Genomic DNA, 12,250 nt, shown 5'->3' with positions numbered 1-12,250 from the left:
TACCCCACGGGACACGCCGAAGACGATACCCCACGGGACGGACTGAAGACGTTACCCCACGGGACGGACTGAAGACGTTACCCCACGGGACGGACTGAAGACGTTACCCCACGGGACGGACTGAAGACGTTACCCCACGGGACGGACTGAAGACGTTACCCCACCGGACGGACTGAAGACGTTACCCCACCGGACGGACTGAAGACGTTACCCCACGGGACGGACTGAAGACGTTACCCCACGGGACGGACTGAAGACGTTACCCCACGGGACGGACTGAAGACGTTACCCCACGGGACGGACTGAAGACGTTACCCCACGGGACGGACTGAAGACGTTACCCTACGGGACGGACTGAAGACGTTACCCTACGGGACGGACTGAAGACGCTACCCTATGGGACGGACTGAAGACGTTACCCTACAGGACGGACTGAAGACGTTACCCTACGGGACGGACTGAAGACGTTACCCTACAGGACGGACTGAAGACGTAACCCTACAGCACGGACTGAAGACGTTACCCTACAGCACGGACTGAAGACGTTACCCTACAGGAGAGACTGAAGACGTTACCCTACAGGACAGACTGAAAAAAAAATTATGTGATTGTTGCCTCCTTAGATATCTGTCACGCACAGTTTCTCTCACTAAAATAACACCATATTATGTGTTACAATTGAATCCTTCATAACTTCAGCTACATTTAATTGTTGTTCTGAACAGCTGTACAGGTATGAAATAATTAATAATACTAATTAATTTAATAATTTAGACTTTCTTTGCTGCCAAGTAAAGAAATGATTGGCTGTGGATTTTAATGTCCCATTTTTTATGACTGTCACGACTTCTGCCAAAGCCGATGCCTCTCCTTGTTCGGGCGGTGCTCGGCGGTCGACGTCGCCGGTCTTCGAGCCATCGCCGATCCATTTTTCATTTTCCATTTGTTTTGTCTTGTTTTTCCACACACCTGGTTCTCATTTCCCTCATTATGTGTTGTATATTTAAGCCTCTGTTTCCCCCATGTCTTTGTGTGGTATTGTTTATTCTGTTTCATGTATTGCGCACGTTAGTCTGTTGCGCTGGGTTATGTTAACCCGTATTGTTATTCCGTGTTCTCTTTGCCGTGTGTTTTTGGTTCGCCAAAATAAAAGGCTCCGTTGGCTACACCACATCTGCTCTCCTGCACCTGACTCCTTTACAATCATTTACGCATACCTGACAATGACATGTTCTCTGAGAGTTTATATTTTTTGAGAGCCGGGACTCATTTGAACACATCATTGAAAATATTACAAATAAATAAAAAGGCAACAAACCCAGACTAGCAAACCATGAAATAAATATTTATATATTTTGAATTCCATTCCTTTACTTTAGATTTGTGTGTATTGTTGTGAAATTGTTAGATATTACTTGCATTTCACTACACCTGCAATAACAGCTGCTAAACATGTGACAAATACAATTTGATTTGAATTCGTCAGCAATATTTTTATTTTATTTTTTTATTTCACCTTTATTTAACCATGTAGGCTAGTTGAGAACAAGTTCTCATTTGCAACTGCGACCTGGCCAAGATAAGGCATAGCAGTGTGAACAGACAACAGAGTTACACATGGAGTAAACAATTAACAAGTCAATAACACAGTAGAAAAAAGGGGAGTCTATATACATTGTGTGCAAAAGGCATGAGAAGGTAGGCGAATAATTACAATTATGCAGATTAACACTGGAGTGATAAATGATCAGATGGTTATGTACAGGTAGAGATATTGGTGTGCAAAAGAGCAGAAAAATAAATAAATAAAAACAGTATGGGGATGAGGTAGGTGAAAATGGGTGGGCTATTTACCAATAGACTATGTACAGCTGCAGCGATCGGTTAGCTGCTCAGATAGCAGATGTTTGAAGTTGGTGAGGGAGATAAAAGTCTCCAACTTCAGCGATTTTTGCAATTCGTTCCAGTCACAGGCAGCAGAGAACTGGAACGAAAGGCGGCCAAATGAGGTGTTGGCTTTAGGGATGATCAGTGAGATACACCTGCTGGAGCGCGTGCTACGGATGGGTGTTGCCATCGTAACCAGTGAACTGAGATAAGGCGGAGCTTTACCTAGCATGGACTTGTAGATGACCTGGAGCCAGTGGGTCTGGCGACGAATATGTAGCGAGGGCCAGCCGACTAGAGCATACAAGTCGCAGTGGTGGGTGGTATAAGGTATATATATTTCGTTCCCTATATAGTGCACTACTTCTACCAGTGCCACACACAGCCCCCGTGCTATTGGTGCTATTTAACAAAACAACTAAACAGGTTAAAAAGACTAAATCGATTGATAAAGAATATTCAGTTTCCACATAGGACTGTCGGTCGAGAACAAGTCCTCAATCATTGAATATGAATGTCCTCATTTATCATGTCCATGACATGGCAAGAACAGGATTCTCTCTGACAATGTTTATTAGAGAGCAGAAAGAGGTTTTATTAGAGCGCAGAAAGAGGTTTAATTAGAGAGCAGAAAGACGTTTCATTAGAGCGAAGAAAGAGGTTTTAATAGAGAGCATAAAGAGGTTTCAAAAGAGAGCATAATTAAGTTTAATTAGAGCACAGAAAGATAGTTTCATTAGAGCAGAAATAGGCTTTATTAGAGTGCAGAAATATAGTTTTATTAGAGTGCAGAAATATGGTTTTATTAGAGAGCAGAAAGAGAGCAGAAAGAGGGATTTAATTAGAGATCAGAAAGGTTTTATTAGAGAGCAGAAAGAGGTTTCATTAGAGCGCAGAAAGAGGGTTTATTAGAGAGCAGGAAGAGATTTCATTAGTGAGCAGAAAGAGGGTTTCATTAGAGAGCAGAAAGAGGTTTCATTAGAGAGCAGAACATGGTTTTATTAGAGAGCAGAAAGAGGTTTCATTAGAGAGCAGAAAGAGGTTTTATTGGAGCACAAAAATTGGTTTTAATAGAGAGCATAATTAAGTATTATTGGAGAGCAGAAATATGGATTTATTAGAGACCAGAAAGAGGTTCAATTAGAGCAGAAAGTGGTTTTATTAGAGAACAGAACAAGGTTTTATTAGAGAGCAGAAAGAGATTTTATTAGAGAGCAGAGGTTATATTAGAGAGCAGAAAGAGGTTTCATTAATGCAGAAAGAGGTTTTATTAGAGAGCAGAAAGCGGTTCAATTAGAGCAGAAAGAGGGTTTTATTAGAGAGCAGAAAGAGCTTTTAGTAGAGAGCAGAAAGAGGGCTTATTAGAGAGCAGAAATAGGGTTTTAGTAGAGAGCAGAAACAGGGTTTCAGCACGGAGCAGATCTAGGTTTAATTAGAGAGCAGTAAGAGGTTTTAGTAGAGAGCAGAAAGAGGGCTTATTAGAGAGCAGAAATAGGGTTTTATTAGAGAGCAGAAAGAGGGTTTCAGCACGGAGCAGATATAGGTTTAATTAGAGAGCAGTAAGAGGGTTTTGTTAGAGTGCAGAAATAGGTTTTTTTAAAGGGCAGAAAGAGGGTTTCATTAGAGAGCAGATAGAGGCTTTTATTAAAGAGCAGAAAGAGGCTTTTATTAAAGAGCAGAAAGAGGCTTTTATTAAAGAGCAGAAAGCGGTTCAATTAAAGCAGAAAGAGGGTTTTATTAGAGAGCAGAAAGAGGTTTTAGTAGAGAGCAGAAAGAGGGTTTATTAGAGAGCAGAAAGAGGGTTTTATTAGAGAGCAGAAAGAGGTTTCAATAGAGAGCAGAAAAATAGGTCTACAAATGCAAGTAAATGTTGGTGTTTGCTAAAGAACATGGTACATCCTCGTGCTGTACGCACAACTCTACAGAATGTAAAGACCCCACGGCTAGCAGGCACACTTCTGTGCAACATCACATTCAGTGGCGTGCTGTATTTATAGTGAATTAACCTTAGCCCTCGTGCTCAAGGACATGGCTGCATGGGAGTTACATAATGAGTGGAGAGCTGTTAAACTGGCTAGCAACAACAAACAACATCTGTGAGTCACACACACACATAATGATGTTCACAATCACCCTTGAGTGTGAAACTCAAACTATGAGTGGAGCCATTGTGGATCTGTTAGATTAGAGTATCACCCATAGAGATGTAACTACATACAGTGGGGAGAAGAAGTATTTGATACACTGCCGATTTTGCAGGTTTTCCTACTTACAAAGCATGTAGAGAGGTCTGTCATTTTTATCATAGGTACACTCCGACTGTGAGAGACGGAATCTAAAACAAACATCCAGAAAATCACATTGTATGATTTTTAAATAATTAATTTTCATTTTATTGCATGACATAAGTATTTGATACATCAGAAAAGCAGAACTTAACATTTGGTACAGAAACCTTTGTTTGCAATTACAGAGATGATACGTTTCCTGTAGTTCTTGACCAGGTTTGCACACACTGCAGCAGGGATTTTGGCCCACTCCTCCATACAGACCTTCTCCAGATCCTTCAGGTTTCGGGGCTGTCGCTGGGCAATATGGACTTTCAGCTCCCTCCAAAGATGTTCTATTGGGTTCAGGTCTGGAGACTGGCTAGGCCACTCCAGGACCTTAAGATGCTTCTTACGGAGCCACTCCTTAGTTGCCCTGGCTGTGTGTTTCGGGTCGCTGTCATGCTGGAAGACCCAGCCACGACCCATCTTCAATGCTCTTACTAAGGGAAGGAGGTTGTTGGCCAAGATCTCGCGATACATGGCCCCATCCATCCTCCCCTCAATACGGTGCAGTCGTCCTGGGCTCATGAAGGTATTGTGTTTGGGGGAAAACGTGGAGTTTGTTTGAGAACTCTGTAGGTGTGCTGTTTGCATCTTTTGTTACAGTTTGTTTGAGTTGTAATGTTTGGTGCCCAGTATTGGTTGCCTTTGTTTTGTTTGGTAAACTTGCCACTGCGGTGGATAGTTGGTGTGCTGCGTTGGAGAGTACATAGATTAGTTTCCAAGCCTTTGCCCAGGCTGGAGACTCTTGTTCTACTCGCTGTTGGGACATCGGTCCGAGGAGGTGAGTACAGTCGGCTGTGTACCTCAGTAGGAGATTTGGGTAGGGTAGTGACACTAGCTACCCGGAGCTATAGCCTTTATTTCCCCCCTGTTAGGCTTAGCGACGTGTTTCACTTTGGAATACGTTGGGCATGGTTATTTTGTTTGTTATTTTTGTGTGGTGTCTGTGGACTGAGCAATTGTCCTGGGGGGCAATTTCTTACATTGTTACCCCAGGAAATCTTAAGTTTTATTACATACAGCCAGGAGGAACTATTGAACATAAGAGCAACGGATCCTTTGGTTGGTCCACCACCCAGGACATTAGATCGGATCCCAGCCGGCAACCCAAAACAATGGCGCCGCAGAAGGGTCAGACGGAGCGGTCTTCTGGTCAGGCTCCGTAGACGGGCACATGGCGCACCGCTCCTGAGTATACTACTCCCCAATGTCCAGTCTCTTGACAACAAGGCAGACGAAATCTGAGCAAGGGTTGCCTTCCAGAGAGACATCAGAGATTGTAACGTTCTTTGTTTCACGGAAACATGGCTCACTCGGGATACGTTATCAGAGTCGGTACAGCCACCTCGATTATAATCACAGTCGTGTATATCCCACCCCTAAGCAGACGCATCGACGGCCCTGAAAGAACTTCATTGGACTCTATGTAAACTGGAAACCACATATCCTGAGGCTGCATTTATTGTAGCTGGGGATTTTAAAAAGGCTAATCTGAAAACAAGGCTCCCTAAATTTTATCAGCATATCGAATGCGCAAACCAGGCTGGCAAAACCCTGGATCATTGTTATTCTAACTTCCGCGACGCATACAAAGCCCTCCCCCGCCCTCCTTTAGGAAAATCTGACCACGACTCCATTTTGTTGCTCCCAGCCTATAGACAGAAACTAAAACAGGAAACGCCCGTGCTCTCTGTCTGTCCGACCAATCGGATTCCACGCTTCAAGATTTCTTCGATCACGTGGACTGGGATATGTTCCGCATAGCGTCGGACAATAACATTGATGAATACGCTGATCCGGTGAGCGAGTTTATTAGTAAGGGCATCGGTGATGTCTTACCCACAGCGACTATTAAAACCTTCTCCATGGCAGCATTCGCGCAAAACTGAAAGCGCGAACGACTGCTTTTAATCAGGGCAAGGCGACCGGAAACATGACCGAATATAGTGTAGCTATTCCCTCCGCAAGGCAATCAAACAAGCAAAGTGTCAGTATAGGGACAAAGCAGAGTCGCAATTCAACGGTTCAGAAACGAGAGGTATGTGGCAGGGTCTACAGTCAATCACGGACTACAAAAAGAAAACCAGCCCTGTCACAGACCACGATATCTTGCTCCCAGACAAACTAAATAACTTCTTTGCTCGCTTTGAGGACAATACAGTGCTACCAACATGGCCGCTACCAAAACCTGCGGGCTCTCCACTGCAGCCAACGTGAGTAAAACATTTAAACGTGTTAACCCTCGCAAGGCTGCCAGCCCAGACGTCATTCCTAGCCGCGTCCTCAGAGCATGTGCAGACCAGCTGGCTGGTGTGTTTATGGACATATTCAATCAATCCTTATCCCAGTCTGCTATTCCCACATGCTTCAAGAGGGCCACCATTATTCCGGTTCCCAAGAAAGCTAAGGTAACTGAGCTAAATGACTATCGCCCCGTAGCACTCACTTCCGTCATCATGAAGTGCTGTGAGATTAGTCAAGGACCATATCACCTCCACCCTACCTGACACCCTAGACCCACTCCAATTTGTTTACCACCCCAATAGGTCCACAGACAACACAATCGCAATCACACGGCACACTGCCCTAACCCATCTGGACAAGAGGAATACCTATGTAAGAATGCTGTTCATCGACTACAGCTCAGCATTTAACACCATAGTACCCTCCAAACTCGTCATCAAGCTCGAGACCCTGGGTCTTGACCCCGCCCCGTGCAACTGGGTCCTGGACATCCTGACGGGCTGCCCCCAGGTGGTGAGAATAGGAAACAACATCTCCACCCCGCTGATCATCAACACTGGGGCCCCACAAGGGTATGTTCTCAGCCCTCTCCTGTACTCCCTGTTCACCTATGACTGCATGGCCATGCACGCCTCCGAATCAATCATCAAGTTTGCAGACGACACTACAGTGGTAGGCTTGATTACCAACAACGACCAGACGGCCTACAGGAAGGAGGTGAGGGCCCTCGGAGTGTGATGTCAGGAAAACAACCTCACACTCACATGTCAACAAAACAAAGGAGATGATAGTGGACTTCAGGAAACAGCAGAGGGAGCAGCCCCCTATCCACATCGACGGGACATCGACGGGATGTAAGAAATGTATCACTAGCCACTTTAAACAATGCCTCTTTATATAATGTTTACATACCCTACATTACTCATCTCATATGTATATACTGTACTCTAAACCATCTACTGCATCTTGCCTATGCCGATCGGCATCGCTCATCCATATATTTTTATGTACATATTCTTATTCATTCCTTTACACTTGTGCGTTGTTGTGAAATTGTTAGATATTACTGCAAGGTCAGAACTAGAAGCACAAGCATTTCGCTACACTCGCATTAACATCTGCTAACCATGTGTATGTGACAAATAAAATTTATTTAGATTTTTGATCATGAGAAGCTAGAGCATGATCTTGAGACGCTAGAGCATGATTGTGTAAAGAATGAAAAGGTATTGGAATTTAAACAAGATTTGGAGCGTGCTAAAGCCTGATGAGAAAGTGGGTGTCTCATGGTAGTTGTTTTCTGGGGGAAGCGATTAGTCAGGTTGTTGTACCAGTTAACCTCTCTGGCGGGTGTGGGACGCTATCGTCCCACCTGGCCAACATTCAGTGAAATTGCAGAGCGCCAAATTCAAAAACAGAAATACTCATAATAAAAATTCAGAAAACATACAAGTGTTAACAATCGGCTTAAAGATGAACTTCTTGTTAATCCAAGAAACCGCAATTTCAGATTTCAAAAAAGGCTTTACGGCGAAAGCATACCATGCGATTATCTGAGGACAGCTCCCAGCACACAAAACATTACATACAGTTACCAGCCAAGTAGATTAGTCATAAAAGTCAGAAATAGCAACAAAATGAATCACTTACCTTTGATGATCTTTGTATGGTTGCACTCACAAGACTTCCAGTTACACAATTAATGTTCAATTTGTTCGATAAAGTCCATCTTTATATCCAAATACCTCCGTTTGTTGACGCGTTTTGTTCAGTAATCCAATGGCTCAAAGGCAGTCACAACAGGCAGACGAAAAATCCAAATACTATCAGTAAAATTCGTAGAAACATGTCAAATGATGTTTAAAATCAATCTTCAGGTTGTTTTTAGTCATAATAATCGATAATATATCAACCGGACAATAGCTTCGTCAATATAAAAGAAAAACAAGTAAGGCGCGCTCTCGGTCGTGCGCAGCAAACAGCTCTGGGGACTTCCCACTATCCACTGACTCAAAGTGGTCTTACTCCCTAATTTTTCAGAACACAAGCCTGAAACCATTTCTAAAGACTGTTGACATCTAGTGGAAGCCATAGGAACGGCAATCTAGGTACTAAACATTGACATACTGTATAGGCAGTCAAGAGAAAAGCACCCACATCAAAAATGTCCCACTTCCTGCCATATAAGTTCTGTTATACTCACAGACATTATTTGAACAGTTTTGAAAACTTTAGAGCGGTTTCTATCCAAATCTACCAATTATATGCATATCCTAGCTACTGGGCCTGAGTACTTGAGCTACTTGGTACGCTTTTCATCTGTAGGTGACAATAGTCCCCCATACCATAGTGAGGTTAAGCTTCGTGAGTTGGTGTTGACAACTTCCCACAATGACATTGCTGGACATATGGGTGTGAGGAAAACCTACAATCACATATTAAGACATTTCTTTTGGCCTCGGTTAAAGAGGAATGTTTCTGAGTTCATCAAAACTTGTCACACCTGTCAATTAACTGGTAAACCTAATCAAACTATTAAGCCGGTACCACTGTTTCTTATTCCTGTACTCAGCCAACCTTTTTGAGTATCTGATTATTGACTGTGTAGGTCCTTTGACCCGTTCTAAAAAGGGTAGTAGTTACCTGTTCACTGTGATGTGTCAGACCACTAGGTTTCCGGCTGCCTATCCTCTCCGGTCTATCACGACTAAGTCTGTGCTAAACGCTTTGACTCTGTTTCTCTCACTGTTTGGAATCCCTAAGGTAATTCAGAGTGATCAAGGATCTAATTTGACCTCTAATCTGTTTGGTCAGGTCCTTCAACAGCTCCATATTAAACACAATTTGTCTAGCGCCTATCACGCGCAAAGTCAAGGAGCGCTGGAAAGTTTCCATCAAACACTTTGTTGAGAGCTTATTGTACTGAGATGGATAAGGATTGGGAAGAGGGATTGCCTTGGTTACTGTTAGCCGCTAGGGAGGTTACACAGGAGAGCACAGGTTTCAGTCCAAATGACCTTGTGTTTGGACATAGGGTGCATTGACTTCTATCTGTTCTCCAGGATGACAGGAAGTCTCCCGAGCCCCCTCAGTCCCTGTTATCTTATGTGTTTGCAAAAAGGTTGCTTACCTCAACTCCGGTGCTGGCTGCTCCTCGCGTGGATTTGTAATTTACCTTGCAGATGGATGCTAGTCATGTGGGGGCAGGTGCAGTTTTGCTGCAAGCAGATGTGTCTGGTGTTGAGAGGCCTCTTAGTTTCTTTTCCAAAAGGTTGAACCATTATCAGTTGAACTACTCAGTCACGGAAAAAGCGTTAGCACTCATATGGGCGTTACTACACTTCGAGGTGTATGTCCGGTCGGGAGTAGTACCTATTGTGGTCTACACCGACCTTCCCTCTCACCTTCTTGAGGTCCATGATGTGTCCTAACCAGAGGATAATGAGGTGGTGTTTATTTTTACAAGCATTCCATCTCGATGTGTGGCACATCCGGGGGACCGATAATGCCGTTTCTGACGCGCTCTTTCGTGCGCCCTGGTCCTGAATGTCCACGTGACTGACGACTGTTTTGTGTTTGGTATTGTCCTGTTCTATCGCTCCTGTCTGTTCCCTTCTGGTCTCATTTTCTTCTTTCTCTCTTAAAGGTTGCTTTCTGTGAATGAAGGTTTCTGAGCTCTGTGGAGGACGAGGTTGGCTAGGGCAAGTGGAAGTGTGAACACGTACCCCCCTCATGAATATGGGACCCAGACTGGGTCAATTTGGGACGCAGGCTGGGTCAATTTGGGATGCGGGCTGGGTCAATTTGTTTGTGTGATTTGAAATGGTGTTCCGGGGTGAATACCCCCCCCCCCCCCTCTGTCGGCCGAATTCATTCTATTTGCTCTCGTTTTCCTTAATAGGTTGTCAGTGGGCGGAGCCGGGAGGGTCGTTAGCGAATTTTTGACCCTGGCCTGTTTCTGTACCTGCCTGCCTGACCATTCTGCCTGCCTACAACTCTGTACCTCCTTGACACTGATCTGGTTTTCACCTTTTTGCCTGTCCACAACCATTCTCTTGCCTACCCCTTTTGCATTATTAAACATTGTAAGACTCCAACCATCTGCCTCCTGTGTCTGCATCTGAGTCTCACCTTGTGCTTTGATACAACTCTGCATTTCAATAACCCAGCCCAAGGCACCTTCCCTCTCCAATATTAAGTATAGCACAAACACTATTAATTAGATGGATGTTTCTCATAGTTTGTGTCCCAAATGGCTCCCTATATATTGCACCACTATGGTCAAAAGTAGTGCACTACATAGGGAATAGGGTGCCACTTGAAGACTCTTTGGCCTCTTAACAGTGTCCTTCCTCCATATCACCAGCTAATTTCCTCGGGTTGCATGCATCATTATTGACACCTGTGATAAAGATGAGCAAAAAAGACTATGAAAATATTTAATAAAAAAATACTGAACTGTATGCTCACAACATCTGAAAATTATATAGAGAATCCTTCCAGATCCTTGATATTCTTCGTCTTATGGACTGCCTATTCAATTCAAACCACAGGGTTGTAATGGGGTTCAAGTCTGGAGATTGGCCATTGCAAAATGTTGATTTTTGTGGTCAATAAACCATTTCTTTGTGGATTTTGCTTGGGGTTATTGTCTTGCTGGAAAAGGTCCACTTGTGACCAAGTTTCAGCCTCCTGGCAGAGGCAACCAGGTTTTCGGCTAAAGTTGAGCCATTTTATTTTTTTACATTCAGCATCACTACATCAAGGGAAAAATTGTATTCTATCTAACAAAGATATCCACATATATTTCAGGATGTTGTGTATCCCTGGGAAAAATCTGAATTAATGTAAACATAACAGTTTTGAAAACATAACTTGTCCAAAAAAAAGTGGTCTCTTGAGGCAAATTACCCTGGATATTTCTTTGTTGTTGAAAGAAACGGATGCACATTCAGAAAATAACCTCATACACACTGTAGAATATAGTGGTGCATCTTTTGATGTTACGGGGCTGTTTTGCTTCCACTGGTACTGGGGCCAAAGGCATCATGGACTTTATCAAGTAGCAGGACATTTTAGCCAAAAACCTCGTTGCCTTTTCCAGGAGGCTGACACTTGGTCGCAAAGTGGACCTTCCAGCAAGACAATAACAGCAAGCACACTTTCAAATCCACAAAGAAAATGTTCATTGACCACAAAATCCACATTTTGCAATGGCCAGTCTCCGGACTTAAATCCCATTAAAACCCTGTGGTTTGAATTGAAGAGGGCCGTCCATTAGCGCAGTTGAATGATATCAAGGATCTGGAAAAATCTGTATGGAACAATGGTGTAAGGTCCCTCCCAATGTGTTCTCCAATCTGATAAAACATATTAGAAAAAGGCTCAGGGTCGTTATCCTTCCAACGGTAGGATGCTGGGAACAGGGTTGCCAATTATTTTGACCTCAATCTTATCAAAAATTATTTGTTAAACAAAATCTCTTTCTCTGAGAAATTGTATTAGTATAAAATATATGTTTAAAAAGAATTCTACAATATATTTCAGTATTTCTACATATATTTGTTTATTACTCATCTTTATCAAGGGTGCCAATAATTATGGACACCACTGTCTGTTCAACAAGGTTAATGAACGTAATGGATTATGCGATTACAAAACGCCTCTCGTTTCTCTAAAGTGTAGGCCGCTAATGGTCATTAACACTGACACACAACCCTTTTCCATACCATTTTTAGTGACTGAGTTAAAGTTGTGTTGAACCATTTCTTTGAACATGGAACATT

The 12,250-nt window shown here is 43.2% G+C and overlaps 1 protein-coding gene across 1 annotated transcript in view; it reads right to left on the bottom strand.

Moving 5' to 3' along the window:
• The window catches only part of LOC110498192 (MAM domain-containing glycosylphosphatidylinositol anchor protein 2), a 184,163-nt gene that overhangs the window by 70,301 nt on the left and 101,612 nt on the right, over positions 1-12,250 (bottom strand). The window lies entirely within an intron of this gene.

This window comes from Oncorhynchus mykiss, chromosome 19, assembly GCF_013265735.2.
Source record: "Oncorhynchus mykiss isolate Arlee chromosome 19, USDA_OmykA_1.1, whole genome shotgun sequence".
Classification (NCBI taxonomy): Eukaryota; Metazoa; Chordata; class Actinopteri; order Salmoniformes; family Salmonidae; genus Oncorhynchus; species Oncorhynchus mykiss.
The sequence above is the reverse complement of the archived record's forward strand: the minus strand, read 5'-3'. Positions and strand labels throughout refer to the sequence as shown.